This window comes from Amblyomma mixtum, chromosome 1 (assembly GCF_055824585.1).
Source record: "Amblyomma mixtum isolate Tamu chromosome 1, ASM5582458v1, whole genome shotgun sequence".
In the NCBI taxonomy this organism is placed as follows: Eukaryota; Metazoa; Arthropoda; class Arachnida; order Ixodida; family Ixodidae; genus Amblyomma; species Amblyomma mixtum.
The window spans coordinates 178,436,441-178,450,935 of record NC_143012.1 but is presented as its reverse complement, the minus strand read 5'-3'; the positions used below and the strand labels follow the sequence as shown (position 1 = coordinate 178,450,935).

Here is a 14,495-nt window from a genome sequence, read left to right as displayed (position 1 = left end):
TGAAAAACACAGTGCGAGTAAACAAATGGATATTCAAAAATGGCTCAACGAGTAAGAATTTGCTAGAGGATGCATTGCTTGATTTGTTGACCCGGGAACATCTTTCATCATCTCCTGAGTAGCGTGAATAAATGCTCGTCATGTATGATGCGCAACAGAAATAAAAAAACAAAGATACAGACAAAAGTTCGTGGTAACCGAGGTTAAAATATTAATATTCGTTATATCCGAGGGAGCATCCTAAGATTCGGTACATCAGAGGTTAACAGACGAAAGATAGTTATGTCGGAGGTTAACGGACGATAGACCGTTATATCTATGGTGGCAAACTGAGCTTCGTCATATCCGAGGTAGTATACTAAGTTCGTCCAGATACTTGTTAGTATACTAGTATGCTAAGGTTGTTTACTAAGTAAGGTAATGTAGGTAATGTAACTGAGGCACAATACTAAGTTCGTTCGTAGCCCGGTGGGCCGGTGTCCACCGGCCACTGGCTACTAGCAGACGGCGGTCGCCTTTTCCTCTTGCCAAGACGCTTCTCGTGGTGACGCATCAATATTTCACGGTCTAATCCGAAGCCTTAGCGCATATTTCTATCTCAAGACATTCGTCAGTGTGAGTGGGAGCATGCGCTTCCAGCCATTCACTACATGTAACTTTATTGTTCAGTTTCACGCGGTAATCTAATGACTAATTTTGTCGTTTTTACCTGCCTATTATTTAAGTTAAACGAGAAACAAATCTTCCCCAGAAAACTCTCGCAGACGACGAAGAGACAAGCAGTAAGTGGGCCTAGCCGCAAGTTTTACAGAATGTCACGTTCAAAGCACTGTGTAGAGTGGCATGCAATTGTTGGTAACACTGAGTCATCATAAGAACGGCCGGAACTTGAACTTCGTATTCAACGTTGCGAGTGTCCAAGTGAATTAGTAAGTAAGAATGTGCATTTACCGGCGGCTATTTAACTTTATATAGCTCAAAACGTTCGAAATATACCTCATTTAAAATTTTCTGCAGGCATGAAAAGTTAACTGCTTGAAAATATGCTGCAGACGATAGAAAATTACATAAAGTTTAAAAAATACGTGGTCATCTCATTGCGCCTATTTTACCAGCTCTAGAGCCAGCCACAAAGAGAGTTTTGTCTAGCTCTGCTTTCTGAATCACAAAAAAAGAAAGTACTGCTTTTAGACACGCACAAGGGCGCAGGGTGATAGGTGGCGGCACACTTTGTACCATAGATAAGCTTCCGCACGGCTTACGCAAAGGAACCGTGCAGCCGGACCACCGCTAAAATGAAATATCAGGAGGAGGTACCATGCCTGAGGAGATCGCATCTCGCGTTCTGCAGCGAAGATTGCGCAAGTCCGGGCATGGCCCCCATCCCAACGGCAGCCAACCTGGGCCACATGAGAACCGCGGGTGTTCTCCTCCCCTTCCCCCAGGTTCAGCTGCCTCCCATACCCGAGGTTCCGACCAGGGATCAACCAGGTCGTCCAAGGGACTGGTGATGAACAAGGGCTCACCTGGACTATTTATGAGCGTATGTTTCACGGGTAGGTCTCAAAAGGCGGGAACAACTGCTGAGCCTAATGTTGTTGGCATACTCTTTATCAGTGCCAATTTAGAATCAGAAAAATGTGGCATGGATGTCCGGCTGTCGTGTAGCCTTTCAAGGTGCCTGGATTTCCTTCTTACTGTGTTGGCCATACGGCGGAACACCCTGTTGCAATACGGCGTCACACCTTGCATCTTTCATTTTCAACGCTTCTTTTTGATAACGGGATAAATAATTTTTTACTTAGATAGATTCGGTTATCCTTATCTTCGATGCTGTCGCAGGGTTGTTACAAAAATAGAGAGAACACAAATAAAATGCATGGTGTAGATATGTATATAAAACCTTTTAAATTTTCAGGCGGCAATGTGGCTGATTGGGACAAATCTTTCAATACAGAAAAACGTGCCAAAGTAAGGAAGCGAAAAGTGCATTCGCACCAGGGTGAACAGTTGCGAAAGGAGGCTTTTTACAGACGAACATATAACAACAAGATTATGCTAGAAATTCCCAATTTCTTTGGGAAAAAAAGAGAAACTATGTGATTCGTTATGCGTTAAATACTCTACTAAGTCCTATTTCCTAATCTACTACGTCTTGTGTCCGAGTATTGCGAGCTGTCAAACAGGATATGTATTTTTTTTCTGTAAATATTTACGGGACACTGTCAAGAGAAGATAAACTCCAGATAGGTGCACTTTTTGCGTGCACTAAAAGTGGGATGGTCAGCCTGTGTTTTCTACAGTATAGAAGGATGGTCCAGGCAGCGATATTTATTAAAAAGCGAATCTGATGCTCATGCGCTGGTTGCCGTTGATATTTAACGTTACATGCTTTGTGTGCGCAGACCAGCTTATTACGTTGTATTCTATGAGTAATTACAAACAATTTACGAGAGGTGAAGAGGCTCTGATCGAGCATCTTACCGACCAAAGAGTGGTAAATGCATATGTTGTTAGAAGTGATACGCTGCGGGGTTATATGCCTTTACGGTAGTGCTATTTCACTAATTTTCACAGCTTTGAACGCTAAGTATGAAACGGAGTTCATCCACTTAAGAACTAAGGTAAAGCATCATATGTAGGGATAAAATGAGAGTGAAAACAAACCTACAGTATTCCTTTGGTGTATGCGGGAAAGAAAAAATAACTTTGGGTCTAGTCTTTATTGACTACAATATTTTGCGTTCGTTTTACATGAAGCTTTTCAAGAATGCTCTCTGGCGCTCACAAAGACGTCGGAGTGCGATCACAGGGATGAACTTTACTTCCTTGAAAAAGTTTGGATCTTGTTCTCGTACGTGCGCCGGCGATGTTTGGCAAACCAGCGGTCCAGAAGAGTGTTAAGGCGAAAGCCTTTAATGGCTCATACTGTCGTCCGTTAACAAAGCGTGTCATACGCGTTTACCTGGGGAACTAGGAACAATAAAAAAACGAATGGTTACTTCAGATAAAGGAGGAAAAAATGAGCCTCGAAGACAAGTCCGATGACTGTACAGTAATTAGTTAATTAATTATAGGCAAAAATGTCATAATTGCGTCGAAATAGCACGGACGTCGATATAGCCACTGGAATGGCGTGAAGTCACATCCACCTGAAGTCGTCACGGCATAGTGAAAATTCTCACAGAAGGGCCTTAAAAACGTTAGATTTATGTCAAATTAGCGGTAATAATGTGTAATTAAGTGTAACTAACACAAGATGTGCAATTTGGGTATCGATATAGCCACGGGAACGGTGTAACATCACAACCACCGGAAGTCGTCACGGCATAGTGTCCTCGGCTTTCATCTCTCAACACTTTAGTTGCCAAAATGTCCGCGCAATTTTGGATGCTCCCCCGTTAGCTGACGTTACCTGGAAGCCCCATATCGCGAGGTGAGCTGGTGATATGTCAAAGTCACTAGGGAAATTCTGCAGCTCAAAGATCATGAAGTCTACGAACACACGGGAAGAACAGAAATAAAGTGCAGAACAAGGACCCCCTTTTCTGATTCTCCCTTAACGAAAAAGAACAAAAACAAAATACGACGAGATAATTAATGATGCAAGGACATTATCATGTCTGAAAAACACAAGGTGCGAGTGAGCGAATGGATGTTCAGAAATGTAAGCCTCAACGGGTAAGAATATCCTAGAGGATGCATTGTTTGATATTTTGACCAGGGAACATCTTTCATCAGCTCCTGAGTAGCGGGAACAGCGTGAATAAACGTTCGTCATGTATGATGCGCAACGGAAATAAATAAAAACAAAGATACAGACGAAAGTTCGTTGTGTCCGAGGTTAAAACAGGAATATTCGTTATATCCGAGGAAGCATCCCAAGATTCGTTATATCAGAGGTTAACACACCAAAGATAGTTATGTCGGAGGTTAACGGACGAAAGACCGTTATATCCATGGTGGCAAACTTGGCTTCGTCATATCCGAGGTAGTATACTCGTCCAGATACTTGTAAGTACACTAGTATGCTAAGGTAGTTTACTAAGTAAGGTATTGTACTAAGGCACTATACCAGCGTACTGAGGCACTACACTAAGTTCGTTCGTAGCCCGGTGGGCCGGTGTCCACCGGCCACTGGCTACTAGCAGACGGCGGTCGCCTTTTCCTCTTGCCAAGACGCTTCTCGTGGTGACGCATCAATAATTGACGGTCTAATCCGAAACCTTAGCGTATCTTTCTCTCTCAAGAAATTCGTCAGCGTGAGTGGGAGCATGCGCTTCCAGCCATTCACTACATGTCAATTTATTGTTCAGTTTCGCGTGGTAATCTAATGACCAATTTTATCCTTTTTACCTGCACAATATTTAAGTTAAAAGAGGAACAACTCTTCCGCAGAAAACTGACGAAGATGACGAAGAGACAAGCAGTAAGTGGGCCTAGTCGCGAGCCTTACAGAATCAAAGCACTGTGTAGAGTGTATGCAATTGCTGGTAACACTGAGTCATAATGAGAACGGCCGGAACTTGAACCTGGTATTCAGCGTTGCAAGTGTGCAAGTGTATTAGGAAGTAAGAATCTGCGTTTAGCGGCGGCTATTTAACTTGATATAGCTCAAAACGTTCGAAGTATACCTCATTTAAAATTTTCTGCAGGCATGAAAAGTTAACTGCTTGAAAATATGTTGCAGACCATAGAAAAATACACAAAGCTTTAAAAATACGTGGTCATCTCATAGCACCTATTTTACCGGCTCCCGAGCAAGATACAAATAGAGTTTTGTCTAGCTGTCCTTTCCGAATCACAAAAAAAGAAAGTACTGCTTTTAGACACGCACAAGGGCGCAGGGTGATAGGTGGCGGCACACTTTGTACCATAGAAAAGCTTCCGCACGGCTTACGCAAAGGAACCGTGCAGCCGGACCACCGCTAAAATGAAATATCAGGAGGAGGTACCATGCCTGAGGAGATCGCATCTCGCGTTCTGCAGCGAAGATTGCGCAAGTCCGGGCATGACCCCCATCCGAACGGCAGCCAACCTGGGCCACATGAGAACCGCGGGTGTTCTCCTCCCCTTCCCTCAGGTTCAGCTGCCTCCCATACCCGAGGTTCCGACCAGGGATCAACCAGGTCGTCCAAGGGTCTGGTGATGAACAAGGGCTCACCTGGACTGTTTATGTGCGCATGTTTCACGGGTAGGTCCCAAACGGCGGGACCAACTGCTGAGCCTAATGTTGTGTGCATAATGCTTGTCAGTGCGAATTTAGGATCAGAAAAATGTGGCATGGATGTCCGGCGTTCGTGAAGGCTTTCAAGGTGCCTGGATTTCCTTCTTACGGTGTTGGCCATACGGCGGAACACCCTGTTGCTATACGGCGTCACATCTTGCAGCTTTCATTTTGCATCGCTTCTTTTTGATAACGAGATAAATAATTTATTATTTAGATAGATTCGGTTATCCTTATCTTCGATGCTGTCGCAGGGTTGTTACAAAAATAGAGAGAGCACAAATAAAAAGGCATGGTGTAGATATGTATATAAAATCTTTTAAATTTTCAGGCGGCAATGTGGCTGATTGGGACAAATTTTTCAATACAGAAAAACGTGCCAAAGTAAGGAAGCGAAAAGTGCAACCCGCATTTTTCACAGACGAACATATAACAACAAGATCATGCTAGAAATTCCCAATTTCTTTAGGAAAAAAAGAGAAACTATGTGATTCGTTATGCGTTAAATATTCTACTAAGTCTTATGTCCTATTCTACTAAGTCTTGTGTCCTTGTATTGCGAGCTGTGAAAAGGGGTCTGTATGTTTTTTTTCTGTCGGTATTTACGGGACACAGTCAAGAGAAGATAAGCTTCAGATAGGTGCATTTTGTGTGTGCACTAAAAGTAGAAGGGTCAGCCTCTGTTTTTACTGTATAGAAGGGTGGTCAAGGGAGCGATATTTATTTAAAAGGGAATCTGATGGTCTTGCGAAGGGTGCGCTTGATATTTAACGTTCAATACTTTGTGTGCGCAGACCAGCTTATTACGTCGTATTTTGTGACTGATTAGAAGCAATTTAGCGTGAGGTGAAGGGGCTCTGATCGAGCATCTCACCGACCAAAGAGTGGCAAATGCATATGTTGTTAGAAGTGATACGCTGCGGGGTTATATGCCTTTACGGTAGTGCTATTTCACTAATTTTCACATCTTTGAACGCTAAGTATGAAACGGAGTTCAACCGCTGAAGAACTAAGGTAGAGCATCATATGTAGGGATAAAATGAGAGTGAAAACAAACCTACGGTATTCCTTTGGTGGCTGCGTGAAAGAAAAATTAACTTTTGTTCTAGTCTTTATTGAGTGAAATCTTTTGCTTTCGTTTTACATGAGGATTTTCTAGAATGCTCTCTGGCGCTCACAAACACGTCGGAGTGCGATCACACGGATGAACTTTACGTCCTAGAAAAAGTTTGGATCTTGTTCTCGTACGTACGCCCCCGATGTTTCGCAAACCAGCCGTCCAGAAGACTGTTAAGGCGAAAGCCTTTAATGGCTGATAACGTCGTCCGTTAACAAAGCTAGTCATACGAGTTTACCTCGGGAACTAAGAAAGATAGAAGAAAAGAAATGGTTGCTCCAGATAAAGGAGGAGAAAATGAACCTCGAAGACAAGTTTGATGACTGTATAAAAATTAGTCAATTTTTTATAGTGAAAAATGTAGAAATTGCGTCGAAATTACGCAGACGTCGACATAGCCACGGGAACGGTGTGACGTCACATCCACCGGAAGTCGTCACGGCATAATGAAAGTTCTCACAGAAGTGCCGGAGGAAAAACGTCGAATTTATGTCAAATTAGATGTAAAAATGTGCAATTAAGCGCAACTAACACTTAAGATCCTTTGGGTACCGATATAGCCACGGGAACGGTGTGACGTCACATCTACCGCAAGTTGTCACGGCATAGAGCCTTCGCGTTTCGCCTCTCAACACTTTAGTTGCCAAAGTGTCGTCGCAATTTTGGATGCTCCCCCGTTCGTTGACGTTGCCTGGAAGCCCCATCTCGCGAGGTGAAATGGCGATATGTGAAAGTCACATGGGAAATTCTGCAGCTCAAAGATCATGAAGTCTACAAACACATGGGAAAAACAGAAATAAAGTACAGAACAAGGACCCCCTTTTCTGATTCTCCCTTAACGAAAGAGAACAAACACAAAATACGACGAGAAAATTATGATGCAAGGACATTATCATGCCTGAAAAACACAGTGCGAGTGAACAAATGGATATTCAAATCAACGAGTAAGAATTTACTAGAGGACGCATTGCTTGATTTGTTGACCAGGGAATACCTTTCATCAGCTCCTGAGTAGCGTGAATAGCGTGAATAAATGCTCGTCATGTATGATGCGCAACAGAAATAAAAAAACAAAGATACAGACAAAAGTTCGTGGTAACCGAGGTTAAAATATTAATATTCGTTATATCCGAGGGAGCATCCTAAGATTCGGTATATCAGAGGTTAACAGACGAAAGACCGTTATATCCATGGTGGCAAACTGAGCTTCGTCATATCCGAGGTAGTATACTAAGTTCGTCCAGATACTTGTTAATATACTAGTATGCTAAGGTTGTTTACTAAGTAAGGTAATGTAGGTAATGTAACTGAGGCACAATACTAAGTTCGTTCGTAGCCCGGTGGGCCGGTGTCCACCGGCCACTGGCTACTAGCAGACGGCGGTCGCCTTTTCCTCTTGCCAAGACGCTTCTCGTGGTGACGCATCAATATTTCACGGTCTAATCCGAAGCCTTAGCGTATATTTCTATCTCAAGAAATTCGTCAGTGTGAGTGGGAGCATGCGCTTCCAGCCATTCACTACATGTAACTTTATTGTTCAGTTTCACGCGGTAATCTAATGACTAATTTTGTCGTTTTTACATGCCTATTATTTAAGTTAAACGAGAAACAAATCTTCCCCAGAAAACTCTCGCAGACGACGAAGAGACAAGCAGTAAGTGGGCCTAGCCGCAAGTTTTACAGAATGTCACGTTCAACGCACTGTGTAGAGTGGCATGCAATTGTTGGTAACACTGAGTCATCATAAGAACGGCCGGAACTTGAACTTCGTATTCAACGTTGCGAGTGTCCAAGTGAATTAGTAAGTAAGAATGTGCATTTACCGGCGGCTATTTAACTTTATATAGCTCAAAACGTTCGAAATATACCTCATTTAAAATTTTCTGCAGGCATGAAAAGTTAACTGCTTGAAAATATGCTGCAGACGATAGAAAATTACATAAAGTTTAAAAAATCCGTGGTCATCTCATTGCGCCTATTTTACCAGCTCTAGAGCCAGCCACAAAGAGAGTTTTGTCTAGCTCTGCTTTCTGAATCACAAATAAAGAAAGTACTGCTTTTAGACACGCACAAGGGCGCAGGGTGATAGGTGGCGGCACACTTTGTACCATGAGAAAAGCTTCCGCACGGCTTACGCAAAGGAACAGTGCAGCCGGACCACCGCTAAAATGAAATATCAGGAGGAGGTACCATGCCTGAGGAGATCGCATCTCGCGTTCTGCAGCGAAGATTGCGCAAGTCCGGGCATGGCCCCCATCCCAACGGCAGCCAACCTGGGCCACATGAGAACCGCGGGTGTTCTCCTCCCCTTCCCTCAGGTTCAGCTGCCTACCATACCCGAGGTTCCGACCAGGGATCAACCAGGTCGTCCAAGGGGCTGGTGATGAACAAGGGCTCACCTGGACTATTTATGAGCGCATGTTTCACGGGTAGGTCTCAAAAGGCGGGAACAACTGCTGAGCCTAATGTTGTTGGCATACTCTTTATCAGTGCCAATTTAGAATCACAAAAATGTGGCATGGATGTCCGGCTGTAGTGTAGCCTTTCAAGGTGCCTGGATTTCCTTCTTACTGTGTGGCCCATACGGCGGAACACCCTGTTGCAATACGGCGTCACACCTTGCATCTTTCATTTTCAACGCTTCTTTTTGATAACGGGATAAATAATTTTTTACTTAGATAGATTCGGTTATCCTTATCTTCGATGCTGTCGCAGGGTTGTTACAAAAATAGAGAGAACACAAATAAAATGCATGGTGTAGATATGTATATAAAATCTTTTAAATTTTCAGGCGGCAATGTGGCTGATTGGGACAAATTTTTCAATACAGAAAAACGTGCCAAAGTAAGGAAGCGAAAAGTGCATTCGCACCAGGGTGAACAGTTACGAAAGGAGGCTTTTTACAGACGAACATATAACAACAAGATTATGCTAGAAATTCCCAATTTCTTTGGGAAAAAAAGAGAAACTATGTGATTCGTTATGCGTTAAATACTCTACTAAGTCCTATTTCCTAATCTACTACGTCTTGTGTCCGAGTATTGCGAGCTGTCAAACAGGATATGTATTTTTTTTCTGTAAATATTTACGGGACACTGTCAAGAGAAGATAAACTCCAGATAGGTGCACTTTTTGCGTGCACTAAAAGTGGGATGGTCAGCCTGTGTTTTCTACAGTATAGAAGGATGGTCCAGGCAGCGATATTTATTAAAAAGCGAATCTGATGCTCATGCGCTGGTTGCCGTTGATATTTAACGTTACATGCTTTGTGTGCGCAGACCAGCTTATTACGTTGTATTCTATGAGTAATTACAAACAATTTAGCGTGTGGTGAAGAGGCTCTGATCGAGCATCTTACCGACCAAAGAGTGGTAAATGCATATGTTGTTAGAAGTGATACGCTGCGGCATTATATGCATTTACGGTTTAGCTATTTCATTAATTTTCACAGCTTTGAACGCTAAGTCTGAAATGGAGTTCAACCACTTAAGAACTAAGGTAGAGCATCATATGTAGGGATAAAATGAGAGTGAAAACAAACCTACAGTATTCCTTTGGTGTCTGCGGGAAAGAAAAAATAACTTTGGGTCTAGTCTTTATTGACTGCAATATTTTGCGTTCGTTTTACATGAAGCTTTTCAAGAATGCTCTCTGGCGCTCACAAATACGTCGGAGTGCGATCACAGGGATGAACTTTACTTCCTTGAAAAAGTTTGGATCTTGTTCTCGTACGTGCGCCGGCGATGTTTGGCAAACCAGCGGTCCAGAAGAGTATTAAGGTGAAAGCCTTTAATGGCTCATACTGTCGTCCGTTAACAAAGCGTGTCATACGCGTTTACCGCGGGAACTAGGAACAATAAAAAAAAACGAATGGTTACTTCAGATAAAGGAGGAAAAAATGAGCCTCGAAGACAAGTCCGATGACTGTACAGTAATTAGTTAATTAATTATAGGCAAAAATGTCATAATTGCGTCGAAATAGCACGGACGTCGATATAGCCACTGGAATGGCGTGAAGTCACATCCACCTGAAGTCGTCACGGCATAGTGAAAATTCTCACAGAAGGGTCTTAAAAACGTTAGATTTATGTCAAATTAGCGGTAATAATGTGTAATTAAGTGTAACTAACACAAGATGTGCAATTTGGGTATCGATATAGCCACGGGAACGGTGCAACATCACAACCACCGGAAGTCGTCACGGCATAGTGTCCTCGGCTTTCATCTCTCAACACTTTAGTTGCCAAAATGTCCGCGCAATTTTGGATGCTCCCCCGTTAGCTGACGTTACCTGGAAGCCCCATATCGCGAGGTGAGCTGGTGATATGTCAAAGTCACTAGGGAAATTCTGCAGCTCAAAGATCATGAAGTCTACGAACACATGGGAAGAACAGAAATAAAGTTCAGAACAAGGACCCCCTTTTCTGACTCTCCCTTAACGAAAAAGAACAAAAACAAAATACGACGAGATAATTAATGATGCAAGGACATTATCATGTCTGAAAAACACAAGGTGCGAGTGAGCGATTGGATGTTCAGAAATGTAAGCCTCAACGGGTAAGAATTTGCTAGAGGATGCATTGTTTGATATTTTGTCCAGGGAACATCTTTCATCAGCTTCTGAGTAGCGTGAATAGCGTGAATAAACGTTCGTCATGTATGATGCGCAACGGAAATAAATAAAAACAAAGATACAGACGAAAGTTCGTTGTGTCCGAGGTTAACACAGGAATATTCGTTATATCCGAGGCAGCATCCCAAGATTCGTTATATCAGAGGTTAACAGACCAAAGATAGTTATGTCGGAGGTTAACGGACGAAGGACCGTTATATCCATGGTGGCAAAGTGAGCTTCGTCATATCCGAGGTAGTATACTAAGTTCTTCCAGATGCTTGTAAGTACACTGGTATGCTAAGGTAGTTTACTAAGTAAGGTATTGTACTAAGGCACTATAAAAGCGTACTGAGGCACTACACTAAGTTCGTTCGTAGCCCGGTGGGCCGGTGTCCACCGGCCACTGGCTACTAGCAGACGGCGGTCGCCTTTTCCTCTTGCCAAGACGCTTCTCGTGGTGACGCATCAATAATTCACGGTCTAATCCGAAACCTTAGCGCATCTTTCTCTCTCAAGAAATTCGTCAGCGTGAGTGGGAGCATGCGCTTCCAGCCATTCACTACATGTCACTTTATTGTTCAGTTTCGCGTGGTAATCTAATGACCAATTTTATCCTTTTTACCTGCACAATATTTAAGTTAAAAGAGGAACAACCCTTCCGCAGAAAACTGACGAAGATGACGAAGAGACAAGCAGTAAGTGGGCCTAGTCGCGAGCCTTACAGAATCAAAGCACTGTGTAGAGTGTATGCAATTGCTGGTAACACTGAGTCATCATGAGAACGGCCGGAACTTGAACCTGGTATTCAACGTTGCAAGTGTGCAAGTGTATTAGGAAGTAAGAATCTGCATTTAGCGGCGGCTATTTAACTTGATATAGCTCAAAACGTTCGAAGTATACCTCATTTAAAATTTTCTGCAGGCATGAAAAGTTAATTGCTTGAAAATATGTTGCAGACCATAGAAAAATACATAAAGCTTTAAAAATACGTGGTCATCTCATAGCACCTATTTTACCGGCTCCCGAGCACGATACAAATAGAGTTTTGTCTAGCTGTCCTTTTTGAATCACAAAAAAAGAAAGTACTGCTTTTAGACACGCACAAGGGCGCAGGGTGATAGGTGGCGGCACACTTTGTACCATAGAAAAGCTTCCGCACGGCTTACGCAAAGGAACCGTGCAGCCGGACCACCGCTAAAATGAAATATCAGGAGGAGGTACCATGCCTGAGGAGATCGCATCTCGCGTTCTGCAGCGAAGATTGCGCAAGTCCGGGCATGACCCCCATCCCAACGGCAGCCAACCTGGGCCACATGAGAACCGCGGGTGTTCTCCTCCCCTTCCCTCAGGTTCAGCTGCCTACCATACCCGAGGTTCCGACCAGGGATCAACCAGGTCGTCCAAGGGTCTGGTGATGAACAAGGGCTCACCTGGACTATTTATGAGCGAGACTTGTGCCCTCGAATCGTGTGTACCTTATGGCACGCGCGCATTCAAGACACTCTGCCACATCCTAGAGGTTGCAGTTCAGAATCATTCGTAACAACACTTCAATGCTTTTATCTCGGAAACCTCGGGCGCTTGTCTTGTCGCGCGCACTAAGGACACAGTTGTAATCGCCCATGACAATCAGATGTCTGCCTGTACGAAGCCGTTCTTCGATACTTTCAAAAAACGCAGCTCGGCCATCAACTGCATTAGGTGTGTACACGCAAACAATGCGCCAGTCAATGTTGCACAGTGGAAAATCGATCGACACGAATCGCCCCGTCATGCATGAATGATGATCGTGCACCTCTAGCCCAGGCAACTTCTTAACAAAAAGAACACAACCCGCCGATGTGCCCACAGCGCGGCTAACGACGGCAAAATATCGAGACGTGAAACTTCGCACCATGCTCCCGGTCTCTTCCTCACCGTCGACTTTAGTCTCCTGCACTGCCAATATATCAATATCTTGCTCCGTAATAAGTCGGTACAGCTGCCTTTGTTTTCTTTTATCTGCCAGGCCTCTGACGTTTAGTGTGGCGACTTTGAACGGAGTTGCAGAAGCCATAGTAACTTAGGGAGTAGAGACCGAAAGCATGGTGCTTACCTCCCGCACCTAGATTTTCGCTAGACGATGCCGTCGCCGCCGGTGTCATCCGGCGCGAGCACGTGCTCCTGGTCAGGAGGCGCCTTGTCGCCGCAACGCTTGTCGGCCGGGACCTTTGGGCGCGGCCGCAGACTGGGCCGTCGTGCTTGCGGCGTCTTTGCCGGCGGTTCCTCGACGCTGGGCTCCGCTGCCTTTTCCCCGTCGGCCTTGGTCTCGGCGTGCGGACGCTTAGCAGGGGTAGTGACGCCTGTGGTCTTGCGCGCGTCGGCCTTCTCGTTGCGGTTCTCGCTGGCCGCCTTTGTTTCCGCGTCCACGTGCTCTGGCGGGTTCGCTCCAACTTCGGGCGTCTCCACAGGCGTCGAAGATGGGTCAGTAGTTAGCGACCCGCTCTCAAGTGCGCCAGCCGCGTTGGTGTTGCTGCACGAAACAGCGGGTTCAACCCCCGCCGTTTTGCCCGTGTCGTCGATGCCGCTGGCTGCTTCCTCCGCCTCGACGACATCCATGAGCTCTGCGGAGTCGCTACACGCCCGGTAGCCGACGCGTAGGTGCGCACGCAGTCAGCCTCGGAGTGTCCATAGCGACGGCACTTCGAGCACCTGGGCAACTTGCAATCACGGCGCCCGTGCCCCGTGCCGCTGCAGCGCAGGCACTGCATCGGCCGCCCGGGCACCACCACGACAGCCAGCTCGCCAGCGACTCGTACCTGGTGGGGCAGGTCGTCCACGTTCACGCCTGGCTTCAGTTTGAGGAGCACGGTCCTCGTGGTGGACCCCTTCTCCTTCATACCGGCGACGCGCCAACGCTCCCGGGTGACTTCGGTCACGTTGCCGAACGCCGCGAATGCCGTACGGATGTCCTCGCCGGCGACGCCGTGTGGCATCCAGTGCAGTCGCAGCTTGACCTGGTGGTCCTCTGGGTCAAAAACGATACAGCGGCGTCCCTTCACTTTCAGCTCCTTCATGGTGGCCAGTTTCTTTACGGCGTCAGCGCTGCTGAAGATCACCGCCCACACGTGGTTTATCCGGTACGCCCCCAACGCCACGACGTCGGGGAGCGCACCAACGTTGCCGAGGGCGTCTCTGAAGTCTTCGACCCTGTAGGGTCTCACACGCACGTCCCCGTGCAGAAAAACCGTGTTCAAAACAACACGTCCGGTGGGCAGGGTAGGCAGAACGATTTCGTAATCCTTATCTGCGTCGCTGGGCCGCTATCGCCGCTCCGTGGGAGCCCATGATTCTGCGACCGTCCGCTATCGCGTCTGGAAGTAGAATGGCACTGAACCATGCTGAACCACCGACGCAGATGTTCCGCAAGCATACTGCCCATCTATTTAGAGAGTAGCTCGTTGCATAAGCCGCAAAAGTAAAACATGCGTCGGCCGGGAATCGAACCCGGGCCACCCGCGTGGCAGGCGAGTATTCTACCACTGAACCACCGACGC

General features: G+C 45.6%; 1 non-coding gene across 1 annotated transcript; it reads right to left on the bottom strand.

Annotated features, from left to right (window-relative positions):
- Nucleotides 1–14,424: 14,424 nt before the first annotated feature.
- On the bottom strand, nucleotides 14,425–14,495 carry TRNAG-GCC (transfer RNA glycine (anticodon GCC)). The gene has a single exon. It is a non-coding gene; the product is annotated as a tRNA-Gly (tRNA).